Source organism: Carassius carassius, unplaced genomic scaffold (assembly GCF_963082965.1).
Source record: "Carassius carassius unplaced genomic scaffold, fCarCar2.1 SCAFFOLD_76, whole genome shotgun sequence".
Classification (NCBI taxonomy): Eukaryota; Metazoa; Chordata; class Actinopteri; order Cypriniformes; family Cyprinidae; genus Carassius; species Carassius carassius.
This window is the reverse complement of record NW_026775122.1, coordinates 286,653-307,435: the sequence shown is the minus strand read 5'-3', so window position 1 is coordinate 307,435 and position 20,783 is coordinate 286,653. Positions and strand designations below refer to the sequence as shown.

At 46.0% G+C, this 20,783-nt stretch overlaps 12 non-coding genes across 12 annotated transcripts; 4 read left to right on the top strand and 8 right to left on the bottom strand.

Annotated features, from left to right (window-relative positions):
* Positions 1–381: 381 nt before the first annotated feature.
* Positions 382–496, bottom strand: LOC132136788 (U5 spliceosomal RNA). The gene has a single exon (XR_009431570.1). It is a non-coding gene; the product is annotated as a U5 spliceosomal RNA (small nuclear RNA).
* Positions 497–1,743: 1,247 nt separating this feature from the next.
* On the bottom strand, positions 1,744–1,815 carry trnae-uuc (transfer RNA glutamic acid (anticodon UUC)). Its single transcript has one exon. It is a non-coding gene; the product is annotated as a tRNA-Glu (tRNA).
* Positions 1,816–2,101: 286 nt separating this feature from the next.
* LOC132136776 (U5 spliceosomal RNA) lies at positions 2,102–2,216 on the bottom strand. The gene has a single exon (XR_009431559.1). It is a non-coding gene; the product is annotated as a U5 spliceosomal RNA (small nuclear RNA).
* A 2,522-nt stretch (positions 2,217–4,738) lies between these two features.
* On the top strand, positions 4,739–4,810 carry trnad-guc (transfer RNA aspartic acid (anticodon GUC)). Its single transcript has one exon. It is a non-coding gene; the product is annotated as a tRNA-Asp (tRNA).
* A 103-nt stretch (positions 4,811–4,913) lies between these two features.
* On the bottom strand, positions 4,914–4,985 carry trnag-ucc (transfer RNA glycine (anticodon UCC)). Its single transcript has one exon. It is a non-coding gene; the product is annotated as a tRNA-Gly (tRNA).
* A 1,220-nt stretch (positions 4,986–6,205) lies between these two features.
* trnad-guc (transfer RNA aspartic acid (anticodon GUC)) lies at positions 6,206–6,277 on the top strand. The gene has a single exon. It is a non-coding gene; the product is annotated as a tRNA-Asp (tRNA).
* A 103-nt stretch (positions 6,278–6,380) lies between these two features.
* On the bottom strand, positions 6,381–6,452 carry trnag-ucc (transfer RNA glycine (anticodon UCC)). The gene has a single exon. It is a non-coding gene; the product is annotated as a tRNA-Gly (tRNA).
* A 2,872-nt stretch (positions 6,453–9,324) lies between these two features.
* Positions 9,325–9,396, bottom strand: trnag-ucc (transfer RNA glycine (anticodon UCC)). The gene has a single exon. It is a non-coding gene; the product is annotated as a tRNA-Gly (tRNA).
* Positions 9,397–10,632: 1,236 nt separating this feature from the next.
* Positions 10,633–10,704, top strand: trnad-guc (transfer RNA aspartic acid (anticodon GUC)). Its single transcript has one exon. It is a non-coding gene; the product is annotated as a tRNA-Asp (tRNA).
* Positions 10,705–10,807: 103 nt separating this feature from the next.
* Positions 10,808–10,879, bottom strand: trnag-ucc (transfer RNA glycine (anticodon UCC)). The gene has a single exon. It is a non-coding gene; the product is annotated as a tRNA-Gly (tRNA).
* Positions 10,880–12,639: 1,760 nt separating this feature from the next.
* On the bottom strand, positions 12,640–12,755 carry LOC132136800 (U5 spliceosomal RNA). Its single transcript, XR_009431581.1, has one exon. It is a non-coding gene; the product is annotated as a U5 spliceosomal RNA (small nuclear RNA).
* A 1,072-nt stretch (positions 12,756–13,827) lies between these two features.
* Positions 13,828–13,899, top strand: trnad-guc (transfer RNA aspartic acid (anticodon GUC)). Its single transcript has one exon. It is a non-coding gene; the product is annotated as a tRNA-Asp (tRNA).
* Positions 13,900–20,783: the final 6,884 nt, after the last annotated feature.

The window sequence follows — 20,783 nt, the reverse complement described above, 5'->3', positions numbered from 1 at the left end:
ACATCAGCCCGAGCCAAAGGACATGCGTTGGCCGGGAATCGAACCCGGGTAAACTGCTTGGAAGGCAGCTATGCTCACCACTATACCACCAACGCAGTCAGCCACTTGCGCCGTCGCTAAGAAGGCTCGAAGTGCACGAGTCGCCGATAGGGCTAGAGGAGCTGATGAGATCTTTGTTTGGACCCGTCACTAAAGAGAGCCTTCCAGAATTTGCATTCCGTCACGTACAAGAAAGTGCTGCCTTCCCATGCCAGCTAAATAAACACTAAGTGCTGACAGCGCAAACGCAGAGAGTGCAAATACAGACGATGACCAGTGGCACGCCCTCCTGCAGCGTGTTGGCGGACGGCCAAATTGATTCTGCTCTTGACATTTCGATGTAGCTCTGCTGTGAGCAGAGCACCCAAATATACAGGTCACTCGCAAAAGTTCCCCTCCACGGAAATCTTTAGTAAAAGGCGAAAGATTTATGCGACAATGAAGAGAAACTCGAGCTGTGTCTACGAACCCTCGGGCCTGTGCGCTGCCTCTGGTAAACCACTACGCTCGCCAAGGGTCATCAAGGGTGACGACGCCTGCCCACATGCGTTTCGTCAGCCCCCCCCCTCCACTCCAAAAGGGAGGAGTAAAACTCACAAAAGTCCCCTCGGTCCACCAATAACCACAAGCCCAATCAAGACAATCTCTTTATCATGCCTCCATCTGAAAAGTTGGAGAAAATCTTATATGAATAAAAGAGTCTTTTAAAGAAATCCCTTATTCCGAGGTCACCGTAGCCACCAGATCCAGTCTGTATCCAGATCAGTGGGCCGCTTCAGTCACCCGGATCCAGTCAGTATCCAGACAAGATGGTTGTACAACACCTAGAAAGGACCTCTATGGCCCTGAAACACCTCTAGCCCTATCGGACAACTAGATGAGCCCCAGATACAGATCCCCTGTAAAGACCTTGTCTCAGACGACCACCAGGACAAGACCACAGGAAACAGATGATTCTTCTGCACAGTCTGACTTTTCTGCAGCCTGGAACTGATTTGCTGGTTTCTTCTGACCAGAGGAGAACTGTCTCCCCGACTGAGCCTGGTTTCTCACCGGTTTTTTCTCCATTTTTTCACCGATCGAGTTTTGGTTCCTTACCTCTGTCGCCTCTGGCAGGCATAGCTGGGGACACTTCATGTACAGCGGTATCGTTGACTTGATTGCAAATTATTGCACAGATACTATTTAAACTGAACTTAGCTGAATGATGACATCACCGATATCAATGACGAAATGCCTTTAACTGTCATTTTTCTTTATTGACGCACTGTGTTCCTAATTAATGTTGTTCAGTTGCATTGACACAATCCTTTTTGTTTAAAGCGCAATTTAAAAAAAAAAAAAAAAAAAAGAGTCCAAACAATGACCCCTGCAACGGGTAGTGTTCCAAATGTTATGCGACTTTAGCTAATGATGGGTCCATCCGGAATTTGACGGTGCTAGGGCTGTGTCAGCATCAGAAAAAGCCATGCATTGTTCAGTTATGTCGGTGCAGTAGCGTCGGTTGGGGGAGAAACGGCAGCATGCGCAGCTCCTTGTTAGTATAGTGGACAGTATCTCCGCCTGTCACGCGGAAGACCGGGGTTCGATTTTCCGACGGGGAGAGCTAGCTCTTTTCGGCTTCCAAACAATCCATCCAAAAGTTTTGGGAGGAGCCACAGGTCACAGAAGTTCTGCTTCGACATCAGCCCGAGCCAAAGGACATGCGTTGGCCGGGAATCGAACCCGGGTAAACTGCTTGAAAGGCAGCTATGCTCACCACTATACCACCAACGCAGTCAGCCACTTGCGCCGTCGCTAAGAAGGCTCGAAGTGCACGAGTCGCCGATAGGGCTAGAGGAGCTGATGAGATCTTTGTTTGGACCCGTCACTAAAGAGAGCCTTCCAGAATTTGCATCCCGTCACGTACAAGAAAGTGCTGCCTTCCCATGCCAGCTAAATAAACACTAAGTGCTGACAGCGCAAACGCAGAGAGTGCAAATACAGACGATGACCAGTGGCACGCCCTCCTGCAGCGTGTTGGCGGACGGCCAAATTGATTCTGCTCTTGACATTTCGATGTAGCTCTGCTGTGAGCAGAGCACCCAAAAATACAGGTCACTCGCAAAAGTTCCCCTCCACGGAAATCTTTAGTAAAAGGCGAAAGATTTATGCGACAATGAAGAGAAACTCGAGCTGTGTCTACGAACCCTCGGGCCTGTGCGCTGCCTCTGGTAAACCACTACGCTCGCCAAGGGTCATCAAGGGTGACGACGCCTGCCCACATGCGTTTCGTCAGCCCCCCCCCTCCACTCCAAAAGGGAGGAGTAAAACTCACAAAAGTCCCCTCGGTCCACCAATAACCACAAGCCCAATCAAGACAATCTCTTTATCATGCCTCCATCTGAAAAGTTGGAGAAAATCTTATATGAATAAAAGAGTCTTTTAAAGAAATCCCTTATTCCGAGGTCACCGTAGCCACCAGATCCAGTCTGTATCCAGATCAGTGGGCCGCTTCAGTCACCCGGATCCAGTCAGTATCCAGACAAGATGGTTGTACAACACCTAGAAAGGACCTCTATGGCCCTGAAACACCTCTAGCCCTATCGGACAACTAGATGAGCCCCAGATACAGATCCCCTGTAAAGACCTTGTCTCAGACGACCACCAGGACAAGACCACAGGAAACAGATGATTCTTCTGCACAGTCTGACTTTTCTGCAGCCTGGAACTGATTTGCTGGTTTCTTCTGACCAGAGGAGAACTGTCTCCCCGACTGAGCCTGGTTTCTCACCGGGTTTTTTCTCCATTTTTTCACTGATCGAGTTTTGGTTCCTTGCCTCTGTCGCCTCTGGCAGGCATAGCTGGGGACACTTCATGTACAGCGATATCGTTGACTTGATTGCAAATTATTGCACAGATACTATTTAAACTGAACTTAGCTGAATGATGACATCACCGATTTCAATGACGAAATGCCTTTAACTGTCATTTTGCTTTATTGACGCACTGTGTTCCTAATTAATGTTGTTCAGTTGCATTGACACAATCCTTTTTGTTTAAAGCGCAATTAAAAAAAGTCCAAACAATGACCCCTGCAACGGGTAGTGTTCCAAATGTTATGCGACTTTAGCTAATGATGGGTCCATCCGGATTTTGACTGTGCTAGGGCTGTGTCAGCGTCAGAAAAAGCCATGCATTGTTCAGTTATGTCGGTGCAGTAGCATCGGTTGGGGGAGAAACATCAACATGCGCAGCTCCTCGTTAGAAAAGTGGACAGTATCTCCGCCTGTCATGCGGAAGACCGGGGTTCGATTCCCCGACGGGGAGAGCTAGCTCTTTTCGGCTTCCGAACGATCCATCCAAAAGTTTTGGGAGGAGCCACAGGTCACAGAAGGAGTTCTGCTTCGACATCATCCCGAGCCAAAGGACATGCGTTGGCCAGGAATCGAACCCGGGTCAACTGCTTGGAAGGCAGCTATGCTCACCACTTTACCACCAACACAGTCAGCAGTCAGCCACTTGTGCCGTCGTTAAGAAGGCTCGAAGTGCACGAGTCGCCGATAGGGCTAGAGGAGCTGATGAGATCTTTCTTTGGACCCGTCACTAAAGAGAGCCTTCCAGAGTTTGCTTCCCGTCACGTACAAGAAAGTGCTGCCTTCCCATGCCAGCTAAATAAACACTAAGTGCTGACAGCGCAAACGCAGAGAGTGCAAATACAGACGATGACCAGTGGCACGCCCTCCTGCAGCGTGTTGGCGGACGGCCAAATTGATTCTGCTATTGCATTTTGTTGTAGCTCTGTCCTCGGTCCACCAATAACCACAAGCCCAATCAAGGCAATCTCTTTCTCATGCCTCCATCTGAAAAGTTGGAGAAAATCTTATATGAATAAAAGAGTCTTTTAAAGAAATCCCTTATTCCGAGGTCACCGTAGCCACCAGATCCATTCTGTATCCAGATCAGTGGGCCGCTTCAGTCACCCGGATCCAGTCAGTATCCAGACAAGATGGTGGATCAACACCTAGAAAGGACCTCTATGGCCCTGAAACACAGCGGAGACCGGGACAACTAGATGAGCCCCAGATACAGATCCCCTGTAAAGACCTTGTCTTAGACGACCACCAGGACAAGACCACAGGAAACAGATGATTCTTCTGCACAGTCTGACTTTTCTGCAGCCTGGAGCTGATTTGCTGGTTTCTTCTGACCAGAGGAGAACTGTCTCCCCGACTGAGCCTGGTTTCTCACCGGGTTTTTTCTCCATTTTTTCACCGATCGAGTTTTGGTTCCTTGCCTCTGTCGCCTCTGGCAGGCATAGCTGGGGACACTTCATGTACAGCGATATCGTTGACTTGATTGAAAATTATTGCACAGATACTATTTAAACTGAACTTAGCTGAATGATGACATCATCGATTTCAATGACGAAATGCCTTTAACTGTCATTTTGCTTTATTGACGCACTGTGTTCCTAATTAATGTTGTTCAGTTGCATTGACACAATCCTTTTTGTTTAAAGCACTATTTAAAAAAAAAGAGTCCAAACAATGACCCCTGCAACGGGTAGTGTTCCAAATGTAATGCCACTTTAGCTAATGATGGGTCCATCCGGAATTTGACGGTGCTAGGGCTGTGTCAGCGTCAGAAAAAGCCATGCATTGTTCAGTTATGTCGGTGCAGTAGCGTCGGTTGGGGGAGAAACAGCAACATGCACAGCTCCTCGTTAGTATAGTGGACAGTATCTCCGCCTGTCACGCGGAAGACCGGGGTTCGATTCCCCGACGGGGAGAGCTACCTCTTTTCGGCTTCTGAACGATCCATCCAAAAGTTTTGGGAGGAGCCACAGGTCACAGAAGGAGGTCTGCTTCGACATCAGCCCGAGCCAAAGGACATGCGTTGGCCGGGAATCGAACCCGGGTCAACTGCTTGGAAGGCAGCTATGCTCACCACTATACCACCAACGCAGTCAGCAGTCAGCCACTTGCGCCGTCGTTAAGAAGGCTCGAAGTGCACGAGTCGCCGATAGGGCTAGAGGAGCTGATTAGATCTTTGTTTGGACCCGTCACTAAAGAGAGCCTTCCAGAGTTTGCTTCCCGTCACGTACAAGAAAGTGCTGCCTTCCCATGCCAGCTAAATAAACACTAAGTGCTGACAGCGCAAACGCAGAGAGTGCAAATACAGACGATGACCAGTGGCACGCCCTCCTGCAGCGTGTTGGCGGACGGCCAAATTGATTCTGCTATTGCATTTTGTTGTAGCTCTGTCCTCGGTCCACCAATAACCACAAGCCCAATCAAGGCAATCTCTTTCTCATGCCTCCATCTGAAAAGTTGGAGAAAATCTTATATGAATAAAAGAGTCTTTTAAAGAAATCCCTTATTCCGAGGTCACCGTAGCCACCAGATCCATTCTGTATCCAGATCAGTGGGCCGCTTCAGTCACCCGGATCCAGTCAGTATCCAGACAAGATGGTGGATCAACACCTAGAAAGGACCTCTATGGCCCTGAAACACAGCGGAGACCGGGACAACTAGATGAGCCCCAGATACAGATCCCCTGTAAAGACCTTGTCTTAGACGACCACCAGGACAAGACCACAGGAAACAGATGATTCTTCTGCACAGTCTGACTTTTCTGCAGCCTGGAGCTGATTTGCTGGTTTCTTCTGACCAGAGGAGAACTGTCTCCCCGACTGAGCCTGGTTTCTCACCGGGTTTTTTCTCCATTTTTTCACCGATCGAGTTTTGGTTCCTTGCCTCTGTCGCCTCTGGCAGGCATAGCTGGGGACACTTCATGTACAGCGATATCGTTGACTTGATTGAAAATTATTGCACAGATACTATTTAAACTGAACTTAGCTGAATGATGACATCATCGATTTCAATGACGAAATGCCTTTAACTGTCATTTTGCTTTATTGACGCACTGTGTTCCTAATTAATGTTGTTCAGTTGCATTGACACAATCCTTTTTGTTTAAAGCACTATTTAAAAAAAAAAAAAAGAGTCCAAACAATGACCCCTGCAACGGGTAGTGTTCCAAATGTAATGCCACTTTAGCTAATGATGGGTCCATCCGGAATTTGACGGTGCTAGGGCTGTGTCAGCGTCAGAAAAAGCCATGCATTGTTCAGTTATGTCGGTGCAGTAGCGTCGGTTGGGGGAGAAACAGCAACATGCACAGCTCCTCGTTAGTATAGTGGACAGTATCTCCGCCTGTCACGCGGAAGACCGGGGTTCGATTCCCCGACGGGGAGAGCTACCTCTTTTCGGCTTCTGAACGATCCATCCAAAAGTTTTGGGAGGAGCCACAGGTCACAGAAGGAGGTCTGCTTCGACATCAGCCCGAGCCAAAGGACATGCGTTGGCCGGGAATCGAACCCGGGTCAACTGCTTGGAAGGCAGCTATGCTCACCACTATACCACCAACGCAGTCAGCAGTCAGCCACTTGCGCCGTCGTTAAGAAGGCTCGAAGTGCACGAGTCGCCGATAGGGCTAGAGGAGCTGATTAGATCTTTGTTTGGACCCGTCACTAAAGAGAGCCTTCCAGAGTTTGCTTCCCGTCACGTACAAGAAAGTGCTGCCTTCCCATGCCAGCTAAATAAACACTAAGTGCTGACAGCGCAAACGCAGAGAGTGCAAATACAGACGATGACCAGTGGCACGCCCTCCTGCAGCGTGTTGGCGGACGGCCAAATTGATTCTGCTATTGCATTTTGTTGTAGCTCTGTCCTCGGTCCACCAATAACCACAAGCCCAATCAAGGCAATCTCTTTCTCATGCCTCCATCTGAAAAGTTGGAGAAAATCTTATATGAATAAAAGAGTCTTTTAAAGAAATCCCTTATTCCGAGGTCACCGTAGCCACCAGATCCATTCTGTATCCAGATCAGTGGGCCGCTTCAGTCACCCGGATCCAGTCAGTATCCAGACAAGATGGTGGATCAACACCTAGAAAGGACCTCTATGGCCCTGAAACACAGCGGAGACCGGGACAACTAGATGAGCCCCAGATACAGATCCCCTGTAAAGACCTTGTCTTAGACGACCACCAGGACAAGACCACAGGAAACAGATGATTCTTCTGCACAGTCTGACTTTTCTGCAGCCTGGAGCTGATTTGCTGGTTTCTTCTGACCAGAGGAGAACTGTCTCCCCGACTGAGCCTGGTTTCTCACCGGGTTTTTTCTCCATTTTTTCACCGATCGAGTTTTGGTTCCTTGCCTCTGTCGCCTCTGGCAGGCATAGCTGGGGACACTTCATGTACAGCGATATCGTTGACTTGATTGAAAATTATTGCACAGATACTATTTAAACTGAACTTAGCTGAATGATGACATCATCGATTTCAATGACGAAATGCCTTTAACTGTCATTTTGCTTTATTGACGCACTGTGTTCCTAATTAATGTTGTTCAGTTGCATTGACACAATCCTTTTTGTTTAAAGCACTATTTAAAAAAAAAAAAAAAGAGTCCAAACAATGACCCCTGCAACGGGTAGTGTTCCAAATGTAATGCCACTTTAGCTAATGATGGGTCCATCCGGAATTTGACGGTGCTAGGGCTGTGTCAGCGTCAGAAAAAGCCATGCATTGTTCAGTTATGTCGGTGCAGTAGCGTCGGTTGGGGGAGAAACAGCAACATGCACAGCTCCTCGTCAGTATAGTGGACAGTATCTCCGCCTGTCACGCGGAAGACCGGGGTTCGATTCCCCGACGGGGAGAGCTACCTCTTTTCGGCTTCTGAACGATCCATCCAAAAGTTTTGGGAGGAGCCACAGGTCACAGAAGGAGTTCTGCTTCGACATCAGCCCGAGCCAAAGGACATGCGTTGGCCGGGAATCGAACCCGTGTCAACTGCTTGGAAGGCAGCTATGCTCACCACTATACCACCAACGCAGTCAGCAGTCAGCCACTTGCGCCGTCGTTAAGAAGGCTCGAAGTGCACGAGTCGCCGATAGGGCTAGAGGAGCTGATGAGATCTTTGTTTGGACCCGTCACTAAAGAGAGCCTTCCAGAGTTTGCTTCCCGTCACGTACAAGAAAGTGCTGCCTTCCCATGCCAGCTAAATAGACACTAAGTGCTGACAGCGCAAACGCAGAGAGTGCAAATACAGACGATGACCAGTGGCACGCCCTCCTGCAGCGTGTTGGCGGACGGCCAAATTGATTCTGCTATTGCATTTTGTTGTAGCTCTGTCCTCGGTCCACCAATAACCACAAGCCCAATCAAGGCAATCTCCTTCTCATGCCTCCATCTGAAAAGTTGGAGAAAATCTTATATGAATAAAAGAGTCTTTTAAAGAAATCCCTTATTCCGAGGTCACCGTAGCCACCAGATCCATTCTGTATCCAGATCAGTGGGCCGCTTCAGTCACCCGGATCCAGTCAGTATCCAGACAAGATGGTGGATCAACACCTAGAAAGGACCTCTATGGCCCTGAAACACAGCGGAGACCGGGACAACTAGATGAGCCCCAGATACAGATCCTCTGTAAAGACCTTGTCTTAGACGACCACCAGGACAAGACCACAGGAAACAGATGATTCTTCTGCACAGTCGAACTTTTCTGCAGCCTGGAGCTGATTTGCTGGTTTCTTCTGACCAGAGGAGAACTGTCTCCCCGACTGAGCCTGGTTTCTCACCGGGTTTTTTCTCCATTTTTTCACCGATCGAGTTTTGGTTCCTTGCTTCTGTCGCCTCTGGCAGGCATAGCTGGGGACACTTCATGTACAGCGATATCATTGACTTGATTGAAAATTATTGCACAGATACTATTTAAACTGAACTTAGCTGAATGATGACATCATCGATTTCAATGACGAAATGCCTTTAACTGTCATTTTGCTTTATTGACGCACTGTGTTCCTAATTAATGTTGTTCAGTTGCATTGACACAATCCTTTTTGTTTAAAGCACTATTTAAAAAAAAAAAAAAAAATAAAAAGAGTCCAAACAATGACCCCTGCAACGGGTAGTGTTCCAAATGTAATGCCACTTTAGCTAATGATGGGTCCATCCGGAATTTGACGGTGCTAGGGCTGTGTCAGCGTCAGAAAAAGCCATGCATTGTTCAGTTATGTCGGTGCAGTAGCGTCGGTTGGGGGAGAAACAGCAACATGCACAGCTCCTCGTTAGTATAGTGGACAGTATCTCCGCCTGTCACGCGGAAGACCGGGGTTTGATTCCCTGATGGGGAGAGCTACCTCTTTTCGGCTTTTGAACGATCCATCCAAAAGTTTTGGGAGGAGCCACAGGTCACAGAAGGAGTTCTGCTTCGACATCAGCCCGAGCCAAAAGACATGCGTTGGCCGGGAATCGAACCCGGGTCAACTGCTTGGAAGGCAGCTATGCTCACCACTATACCACCAACGCAGTCAGCAGTCAGCAGTCAGCCACTTGCGCCGTCGTTAAGAAGGCTCGAAGTGCACGAGTCGCCGATAGGGCTAGAGGAGCTGATGAGATCTTTGTTTGGACCCGTCACTAAAGAGAGCCTTCCAGAGTTTGCTTCCCGTCACGTACAAGAAAGTGCTGCCTTCCCATGCCAGCTAAATAAACACTAAGTGCTGACAGCGCAAACGCAGAGAGTGCAAATACAGACGATGACCAGTGGCACGCCCTCCTGCAGCGTGTTGGCGGACGGCCAAATTGATTCTGCTATTGCATTTTGTTGTAGCTCTGTCCTCGGTCCACCAATAACCACAAGCCCAATCAAGGCAATCTCTTTCTCATGCCTCCATCTGAAAAGTTGGAGAAAATCTTATATGAATAAAAGAGTCTTTTAAAGAAATCCCTTATTCCGAGGTCACCGTAGCCACCAGATCCATTCTGTATCCAGATCAGTGGGCCGCTTCAGTCACCCGGATCCAGTCAGTATCCAGACAAGATGGTGGATCAACACCTAGAAAGGACCTCTATGGCCCTGAAACACAGCGGAGACCGGGACAACTAGATGAGCCCCAGATACAGATCCCCTGTAAAGACCTTGTCTTAGACGACCACCAGGACAAGACCACAGGAAACAGATGATTCTTCTGCACAGTCTGACTTTTCTGCAGCCTGGAGCTGATTTGCTGGTTTCTTCTGACCAGAGGAGAACTGTCTCCCCGACTGAGCCTGGTTTCTCACCGGGTTTTTTCTCCATTTTTTCACCGATCGAGTTTTGGTTCCTTGCCTCTGTCGCCTCTGGCAGGCATAGCTGTGGACACTTCATGTACAGCGATATCGTTGACTTGATTGAAAATTATTGCACAGATACTATTTAAACTGAACTTAGCTGAATGATGACATCATCGATTTCAATGACGAAATGCCTTTAACTGTCATTTTGCTTTATTGACGCACTGTGTTCCTAATTAATGTTGTTCAGTTGCATTGACACAATCCTTTTTGTTTAAAGCACTATTTAAAAAAAAAAAAAAAAAAAAAAAGAGTCCAAACAATGACCCCTGCAACGGGTAGTGTTCCAAATGTAATGCCACTTTAGCTAATGATGGGTCCATCCGGAATTTGACGGTGCTAGGGCTGTGTCAGCGTCAGAAAAAGCCATGCATTGTTCAGTTATGTCGGTGCAGTAGCGTCGGTTGGGGGAGAAACAGAAACATGCACAGGTCCTCGTTAGTATAGTGGACAGTATCTCCGCCTGTCACGCGGAAGACCGGGGTTCGATTCCCCGACGGGGAGAGCTACCTCTTTTCGGCTTCTGAACGATCCATCCAAAAGTTTTGGGAGGAGCCACAGGTCACAGAAGGAGGTCTGCTTCGACATCAGCCCGAGCCAAAGGACATGCGTTGGCCGGGAATCGAACCCGGGTCAACTGCTTGGAAGGCAGCTATGCTCACCACTATACCACCAACGCAGTCAGCAGTCAGCCACTTGCGCCGTCGTTAAGAAGGCTCGAAGTGCACGAGTCGCCGATAGGGCTAGAGGAGCTGATGAGATCTTTGTTTGGACCCGTCACTAAAGAGAGCCTTCCAGAGTTTGCTTCCCGTCACGTACAAGAAAGTGCTGCCTTCCCATGCCAGCTAAATAAACACTAAGTGCTGACAGCGCAAACGCAGAGAGTGCAAATACAGACGATGACCAGTGGCACGCCCTCCTGCAGCGTGTTGGCGGACGGCCAAATTGATTCTGCTATTGCATTTTGTTGTAGCTCTGTCCTCGGTCCACCAATAACCACAAGCCCAATCAAGGCAATCTCTTTCTCATGCCTCCATCTGAAAAGTTGGAGAAAATCTTATATGAATAAAAGAGTCTTTTAAAGAAATCCCTTATTCCGAGGTCACCGTAGCCACCAGATCCATTCTGTATCCAGATCAGTGGGCTGCTTCAGTCACCCGGATCCAGTCAGTATCCAGACAAGATGGTGGATCAACACCTAGAAAGGACCTCTATGGCCCTGAAACACAGCGGAGACCGGGACAACTAGATGAGCCCCAGATACAGATCCCCTGTAAAGACCTTGTCTTAGACGACCACCAGGACAAGACCACAGGAAACAGATGATTCTTCTGCACAGTCTGACTTTTCTAAAGCCTGGAGCTGATTTGCTGGTTTCTTCTGACCAGAGGAGAACTGTCTCCCCGACTGAGCCTGGTTTCTCACCGGGTTTTTTCTCCATTTTTTCACCGATCGAGTTTTGGTTCCTTGCCTCTGTCGCCTCTGGCAGGCATAGCTGGGGACACTTCATGTACAGCGATATCGTTGACTTGATTGCAAATTATTGCACAGATACTATTTAAACTGAACTTAGCTGAATGATGACATCACCGATTTCAATGACGAAATGCCTTTAACTGTCATTTTGCTTTATTGACGCACTGTGTTCCTAATTAATGTTGTTCAGTTGCATTGACACAATCCTTTTGTTTAAAGCGCAATTTAAAAAAAAAAAAAAAGAGTCCAAACAATGACCCCTGCAACGGGTAGTGTTCCAAATGTTATGCGACTTTAGCTAATGATGGGTCCATCCGGAATTTGACGGTGCTAGGGCTGTGTCAGCGTCAGAAAAAGCCATGCATTGTTCAGTTATGTCGGTGCAGTAGCGTCGGTTGGGGGAGAAACGGCAGCATGTGCAGCTCCTCGTTAGTATAGTGGACAGTATCTCTGCCTGTCACACGGAAGACCGGGGTTCGATACTCCGACCGGGAGAGCTAGCTCTTTTCGGCTTCCGAATGATCCATCCAAAAGTTTTGGGAGGAGCCACAGGTCACAGAAGGAGTTCTGCTTCGACATCAGCCCGAGCCAAAGGACATGCGTTGGCCGGGAATCGAACCCGAGTCAACTGCTTGGAAGGCAGCTATGCTCACCACTATACCACCAATGCTGTCAGCAGTCAGCCACTTGCGCCGTCGCTAAGAAGGCTCGAAGTGCACAAGTCGCCGATAGGGCTAGAGGAGCTGATGAGATCTTTGTTTGCACCCGTCACTAAAGAGAGCCTTCCAAAATATGCATCCCGTCACGTACAAGAAAGTGCTGCCTTCCCATGCCAGCTAAATAAACACTAAGTGCTGACAGCGCAAACGCAGAGAGTGCAAATACAGACGATGACCAGTGGCACGCCCTCCTGCAGCGTGTTGGCGGACGGCCAAATTGATTCTGCTCTTGACATTTCGATGTAGCTCTGCTGTGAGCAGAGCACCCAAAAATACAGGTCACACGCAAAAGTGCCCCTCCACGGAAATCTTTAGTAAAAGGCGAAAGATTTATGCGACAATGAAGAGAAACTCGAGCTGTGTCTACGACCTCTCGGGCCTGTGCGCTGCCTCTGGTAAACCACTACGCTCGACAAGGGTCATCAAGGGTGACGACGCCTGCCCACATGCGTTTCGTCAGCCCCCCCACCACTCCAAAAGGGAGGAGTAAAACTCACAAAAGTCCCCTCGGTTCACCAATAACCACAAGCCCAATCAAGGCAATCTCTTTCTCATGCCTCCATCTGAAAAGTTGGAGAAAATCTTATATGAATAAAAGAGTCTTTTAAAGAAATCCCTTATTCCGAGGTCACCGTAGCCACCAGATCCAGTCTGTATCCAGATCAGTGGGCCGCTTCAGTCACCCGGATCCAGTCAGTATCCAGACAAGATGGTTGATCAACACCTAGAAAGGACCACTCTGGCCCTGAAACACCTCTAGCCCTATCGGACAACTAGATGAGCCCCAGATACAGATCCCCTGTAAAGACCTTGTCTCAGACGACCACCAGGACAAGACCACAGGAAACAGATGATTCTTCTCCACAGTCTGACTTTTCTGCAGCCTGGAGCTGATTTGCTGGTTTCTTCTGACCAGAGGAGACCTGTCTCCCCGACTGAGCCTGGTTTCTCATCGGGTTTTTTCTCCATTTTTTCACCGATCGAGTTTTGGTTCCTTGCCTCTGTCGCCTCTGGCAGGCATAGCTGGGGACACTTCATGTACAGCGATATCGTTGACTTGATTGCAAATTATTGCACAGATAATATTTAAACTGAACTTAGCTGAATGATGACATCACCGATTTCAATGACGAAATGCCTTTAACTGTCATTTTGCTTTATTGACGCACTGTGTTCCTAATTAATGTTGTTCAGTTGCATTGACACAATCCTTTTTGTTTAAAGCGCAATTAAAAAAAAAAAAAAAAAAAAGAGTCCAAACAATGACCCCTGCAAGGGGTAGTGTTCCAAATGTTATGCGACTTTAGCTAATGATGGGTCCATCCGGAATTTGACGGTGCTAGGGCTGTGTCAGCGTCAGAAAAAGCCATGCATTGTTCAGTTATGTCAGTGCAGTAGCGTCGGTTGGGGGAGAAACGGCAGCATGCGCAGCTCCTCGTTAGTATAGTGGATAGTATCTCCGCCTGTCACGCGGAAGACCGGGGTTCGATTCCCCGACGGGGAGAGCTAGCTCTTTTCGGCTTCTGAACGATCCATCCAAAAGTTTTGGGAGGAGCCACAGGTCACAGAAGGAGTTCTGCTTCGACATCAGCCCGAGCCAAAGGACATGCGTTGGCCGGGAATCGAACCCGGGTCAACTGCTTGGAAGGCAGCTATGCTCACCACTATACCACCAACTCAGTCAGCAGTCAGCCACTTGCGCCGTCGTTAAGAAGGCTCGAAGTGCACGAGTCGCCGATAGGGCTAGAGGAGCTGATGACATCTTTGTTTGGACCCGTCACTAAAGAGAGCCTTCCAGAGTTTGCATCCCGTCACGTACAAGAAAGTGCTGCCTTCCCATGCCAGCTAAATAAACACTAAGTGCTGACAGCGCAAACGCAGAGAGTGCAAATACAGACGATGACCAGTGGCACGCCCTCCTGCAGCGTGTTTGCGGACTGCCAAATTGATTCTGCTATTGCATTTTGATGTAGCTCTGTCCTCGGTCCACCAATAACCACAAGCCCAATCAAGGCAATCTCTTTCTCATGCCTCCATCTGAAAAGTTGGAGAAAATCTTATATGAATAAAAGAGTCTTTTAAAGAAATCCCTTATTCCGAGGTCACCGTAGCCACCAGATCCATTCTGTATCCAGATCAGTGGGCCGCTTCAGTCACCCGGATCCAGTCAGTATCCAGACAAGATGGTGGATCAACACCTAGAAAGGAACTCTATGGCCCTGAAACACAGCGGAGACCGGGACAACTAGATGAGCCCCAGATACAGATCCCCTGTAAAGACCTTGTCTTAGACGACCACCAGGACAAGACCACAGGAAACAGATGATTTTTTCTGCACAGTCTGACTTTTCTGCAGCCTGGAGCTGATTTGCTGGTTTCTTCTGACCAGAGGAGAACTGTCTCCCCGACTGAGCCTGGTTTCTCACCGGGTTTTTTCTCCATTTTTTCACCGATCGAGTTTTGGTTCCTTGCCTCTGTCGCCTCTGGCAGGCATAGCTGGGGACACTTCATGTACAGCGATATCGTTGACTTGATTGCAGATTATTGCACAGATACTATTTAAACTGAACATAGCTGAATGATGACATCATCGATTTCAATGACGAAATGCCTTTAACTGTCATTTTGCTTTATTGACGCACTGTGTTCCTAATTAATGTTGTTCAGTTGCATTGACACAATCCTTTTTGTTTAAAGCGCAATTAAAAAAAGTCCAAACAATGACCCCTGCAACGGGTAGTGTTCCAAATGTTATGCGACTTTAGCTAATGATGGGTCCATCCGGAATTTGACGGTGCTAGGGCTGTGTCAGCGTCAGAAAAAGCCATGCATTGTCCAGTTATGTCGGTGCAGTAGCGTCGGTTTGGGGAGAAACAGCAAAATGCACAGCTCCTCGTTAGTATACTGGACAGTATCTCCGCCTGTCACGCGAAGGCCAGTCGTGGATAGGTGTAGAGCGCTGACTAGCCAATAGGAACGAAGGCAATTCCAGGGAGGCGGGACGAAAAAAATACACAGAATTAGAGGTTCGAATCCCGTCTCGGCCACAAATACCATTAAATTAGTTTGTATTCGTTTTTTCATCTAGATAAACTGTAGGTACGATTAACATATAATAAACGAACTTTGTGAACAAAGATAAAATAAATATTGTAATAATTGTTGTTTTGTAGGATGTAAAAAATGTGCAACGATCTTAAGAAACAAATTTATTTTTAATATAGAAAATTGTGAATTATTAAAAAGAATATTTTGATAATGTTTCAGGCCTTTATTTTTAAAGAGACATCTATTTATATTTGTATAACTGTGTACAGAAAACCCATATATATGTAATATAACTAACACTCACAAAAAAGTAAGTTTTCCATTTTATTTATAGTAAAGTAATTACTTATATACTTATTATAAAAATGATAAGAAAAACTAACCAAAATATATAATGATTAAATAAATATATCTTAATAAATTTTAATAAATATTTACATTATAATAGGGAATAGGTATTTTTAATATAGAACAATTAGAATAATTAAAAAAGAACATTTGGTAATGTTTCAGGCCTTTATTTTTAAAGAGAAATTCATTTTATATTTGTATAACTATGTACAGAAAACCCATATATATATATATATGAAATATAACCAATAACAGCAAAAAAGTAAGTTTCTAATTTTTATCTATAGGTCAGTAATACATATATTATATAAAACTGAAAAATTTAATTATTAAAGTACAGTACTTACTAAAATATTTAATAGTTAAATAAATAAACATTAAATAATTATATATTAAACAACAACAATAATAAAAAGAGAGAACACAGGAAAACAATTAAATTGTGTTTTAAATTAAATAATTATGAACAATTATGTATATTTAATAGTAACAGTGATTAACATTTAGTGTTTTCAAATCTGAGCAAGATAATAACAACGCAAGTCTATAAAATTTACTTATAAAAAAAACACTAACAATGCAAATAAGGCCAATGTTTCAGGTATTTTAAAGATCACAAATGGGAATAAATAATTTAAAATTACAGATTAAACAACAGTAATAATAATAAAATCTACAGTTGTGGATAACACGGGGGAGAAAATACAAGAAACACATATTTTAAATTAAAAAAGAGTTTAATAGCAACAGTTATTAACATATAGTGTTTATGAGGCAAGATAAAATAATGCAAGTCAATAAAATAAAAATAAAAACACTAAAATACAAGGCAATACAATAAAATATATTACTTTTGGTATTTTAATGAACAGAAATAGAAAACAGAAATAAATTAAATAATTTACAATTATAGATTAAATAACAATAACAACAATAATGATAATATAATCTAAAGTTGTGGATAACGGGGGGGGAAAAAACAAGAAATGAAATAATTATGTAGACAGTTTAGTTATAACAGTTATTAACAATGCAAGTCAACAATATAAAAACCCCACTAAAATACAATGCAATAGAATAAAATAATCATTTCGGTATTTTATTGAACAAAAGGAAATAAATGAAATAATTAAAAAAACAAACAAATTTTAATAAAATTTTTTTACAAGTGCAACAAAATATATATACATATAAACACAACCTTGTGCAAGGAATGTCTTTGTCAAATGACATGCCCAGATCTCAAATACTGTTTTGTAGCACAGTGAAGTCATTTTTTCTTTTCCTTTATCCACCTCTGCTTCTCAGTCTCATAGAATGGAGACTGCTGAAAGTCTCTCCATGACATTTCTGCACTCATTCCCTGAGCCTGGTAAAGAGAAAACACTTTAGCAGGACAGTAAATGTATTTGCCTGCCACTCCAGGTAAACCAGTGTGAATATGAGGACTGTTGGGTCCTTGTTTCAGTGGCAGGTGGCAGAATCTGCACAGACGACCAGTAGGATGCTCTACTGCTGACTTCCGCTTGCTTCTCTCATCAGTGACCCTCTTCCTTTCTGCCCCTCTCTGCTTGGAGGCCTCCAGTTCCCGCTGAAAAAAAGGAGTCTCTGCAAAGTCTTCAAAAGGCATTCTGGGGTTGGTCAGGCCCTCTGCTGAATATGTGTCAAATACTTTCTTGGAGCAGTAGAAGTATTTAACATCACTACCTTGATAGAAGAAATGTATTGAGGAGCCATCACCCATGTATCGAGACTTAGGCTGGCCACAGGCTAAACAGGATCTGGTTTGCTTTTTTTGCAGCGCCTGCAATTGTTGTTGCTGCTGAACTGCCTGCTGCTTCTCTATGATGTCCTTCACCATCTTCTCGAACGCTGTCTGGTCCAGAGGGACAGCCTCAGGAACAGCCTTTGCAGGTGGATTGACTGGGGCAGGTGGCAGTACTGTCACTGGGACTCTGATTGTTTCACTGCCTGAGTGAAGACGCTGCCATAAATGCTGTGTCTCCAAGAGCTTTTCTGGGCTGGTGTTGAGAGAAGCATTAGTGTTCTTTTTTTAAGCAAGGTGTTTTATGTACCTGCTTATGTGCTGCTTTGTGGTGGAATGCAGAAGGCTGTTGGGGTCAGTACAGGCACTCTGTACCATAGCAGCATATTCAGCATCCACCTTTGTAAGGAGATCCTTGCTCCCATGATGCTTGGCCAGCAAACCATCAATTGCATTTCTCATTGGATCCGTCCATCTGTTATGGTCCAACACAAAAACTCGGCCACCGGTCTTAATAGGTCCAGTGCGAGCAGCACAGGGAGAAGCAGCTACAGGCAGTGGTGATGTGCTTGGGAGTTCTAAAAGAGATTCACAAAATTACTAATTTAAGTATTTGTTTTTTGTGTCCATAGATGAGGCAGACAGATTACACACATTGACTCCTGTATGTATTATATAGTTACCTCCAAATAAAAGACACTCCTCAGATGTTTGTTCCTTCACTGTCACAGCACTTGGTGTAGGAAACTGGTGAAAAATGACAGGCTGTGAGGTAGCCTCTGGTTCTGCAGCAAGAGGGGTCTCGGCAGAAGAGGTATCCTTTAAGCATTCCTAAAAAAATGAGTGCAATATGCAAGTGAGAATTATAAATGTATTATTTTTATAAAAAAAAAACTGTTATCAATTTTTTTAAAGGCTTATCTGAGATGGGAATGGAAACGGAACGCCAGATGAAGACTCCTCTTGCATCTCCACATCTCCTAGGTCTGTCTTCCTGCTTTTGTGCTTGTCAAAGTCAAGAGGCACAGGTCGACAACCTGGCTCCACGTATTGCAGGCCAAACCTCTCTCCTGTGTCCCTGCTGGAGATGTGCAAGGCTGGATATTTGGGTTGCCCTGTCACTCTTATAGATGCCCTGTTTAACTCCATCATCAAAACAGGGTCAAACACTCCAGGTAAGACAACCCCAGGCTGCTTCAGGTCCACCAGCCGCTGATAATTCCAGCGTGCCACACCAGTCATACCCTGTGCTTGGAACAACTCAGGAGAGACACGATTGCCTGTTACCCACTGAGCCTGGTGGAAATGAAACCCCTCCTGCTGTGAAGTGCCTCTCACAGGGATCCAAATCGGCACAGCAGCTCCATCACCCTTGACATGATTCAGCTGTAGGGTTCCACCATATCTGTAGAGGATTCCTTCCTCCACCTCAGGATCACTCAGGCAGCCTCTAAGGATGTGGATACGCTGAATCCACCATAATTTTAACATTGAGGGTTTGAAAAGGAAGATGTTGTTGGGATCCTTTGCCAGATAGAAATGGTGTAACACCTCTTCCACCCTTTGAACCAGCTCTCTGGGATGTGGCACTTTTGTCCTGCAGTGCTCTCTGATGTGCAGCTTGGTGGGATTAGCAGGCTCGATACCACAGAATCTGTATGCGTTCTTCAGTTTCTCCAGGTCACTCTGATCAACTACAGAGAAGGCAGAAGAGAGGAACTGGCAGAAGGAGCCATACAGAGGATGGTGCTCCGAAACACACTCCCTGGTGAACCGCCGCATACAGTGAAACAAGTCCAGTTTAACAACCATGTCCTCGTTGAACTTCCTGCAAGCGGCATGTAAATTCTTGAGGTTTCCTGATGTAACCTCTGCCACAATAGCTTCTGTGGTCCTCCAGGCTTCCCACTGCTGGTGCTCATAAGGTCCTGGGTCCATCACTCTGAAAGCGGCACAGCAGTCCCTAAGTACATAAAGGAGAAAGAAAAATACATTTTAATGTATTCATAACCTTTGCTTACACCACTTGATGTAATGTTTGGTTAGATGTGATGATTTATACCTGTCCACCCACTGGTACTTGGCCTTGGGAATACCAGCAGCACTGTAGCGATTGGATAGCCCACAGTACATTGACTCCAATGACTGCTCACTTTCACTCTGCAGCATCACCCAGGACAGAATCATCCAGTTCTCGTTCATCACAGCATAGGATGACATTGTGCCAGATAAGAGGGTCACTTTTCTAGCAACTTTGCGTGTGTGATCTGACCTGAACACCTGTCCAAAAGTGCCTTGTAGGAGCTGAGTGAGAGCTGCTTTCTGCCGCTGATATTCATGAAGGAGGCACTCTATTAAATAGTGTGCAGAGACAGACACCCCATTCCACCCATCAGTGTCTCCGTAATCCCCAAACGGTGCAGGTGTGTCATCCTTCCTCAGTGCCCCAGTGATGGTTTTCTGACCATACATCCCTGCTTCAGCATCCCTGACATTCTGCACACTGAGAAGGTAAGCCAGATGTGCTCTTTCAAATTTAAGGTGAAGCACCTCAGACAGCTGGTTGGCCATGTCATTAGGGGATTTTCCAGAGCGCCTCAGTTCATCCATCACTGTTTTACAGATTGCCTTCTTATGGGTGAGGAAGGCTGGCAAGACGTTTCTGAATCGCTGTGGTAGAATGTCCAGCCACTGAGGTTTATCAGCAAACCAGTATCTTTTGCATGCCTTACAACACAGACGTGAAGCAAGGATGTAAAATTGCCCAGTAGTAACAAGGATCACTCTGGGTCTTCCCACACCAGAGGACACAACATTTGGATTTTGACATCTGTAAAGACAAGGCAGGATGTAATTGTTCCTAAGCCTTTCCATTATACTGTGCTCAGGTTTCCAAATGAAAAAGGGATGGAGTTGGAAGTATTTGGGTGATGGAAGGCCAGTGTTTGTCTCTATAAGCTCAGGCTGAGGTGGATAGCGCCACAAGGAGACCATATTCATGAGGTGTCTTACTGGGTGTGATCCTGGCCAGAGCCCCATGGATTCCATCTCTGTCTTCATCCAAATTCTTTGATGAAGAGAGCAGTTCCAGCGGCTGATATCTTGCAAGTAGCTAGGAACAGGTGCTTCTTTCTGTACAGAAGGCATTGATGCAGGAGCTGTAGGTGCTGATTGTGCAGCAGGAGGTGGTACAGGCCCATCAGTCTGTGAAGAAGGCATACTGG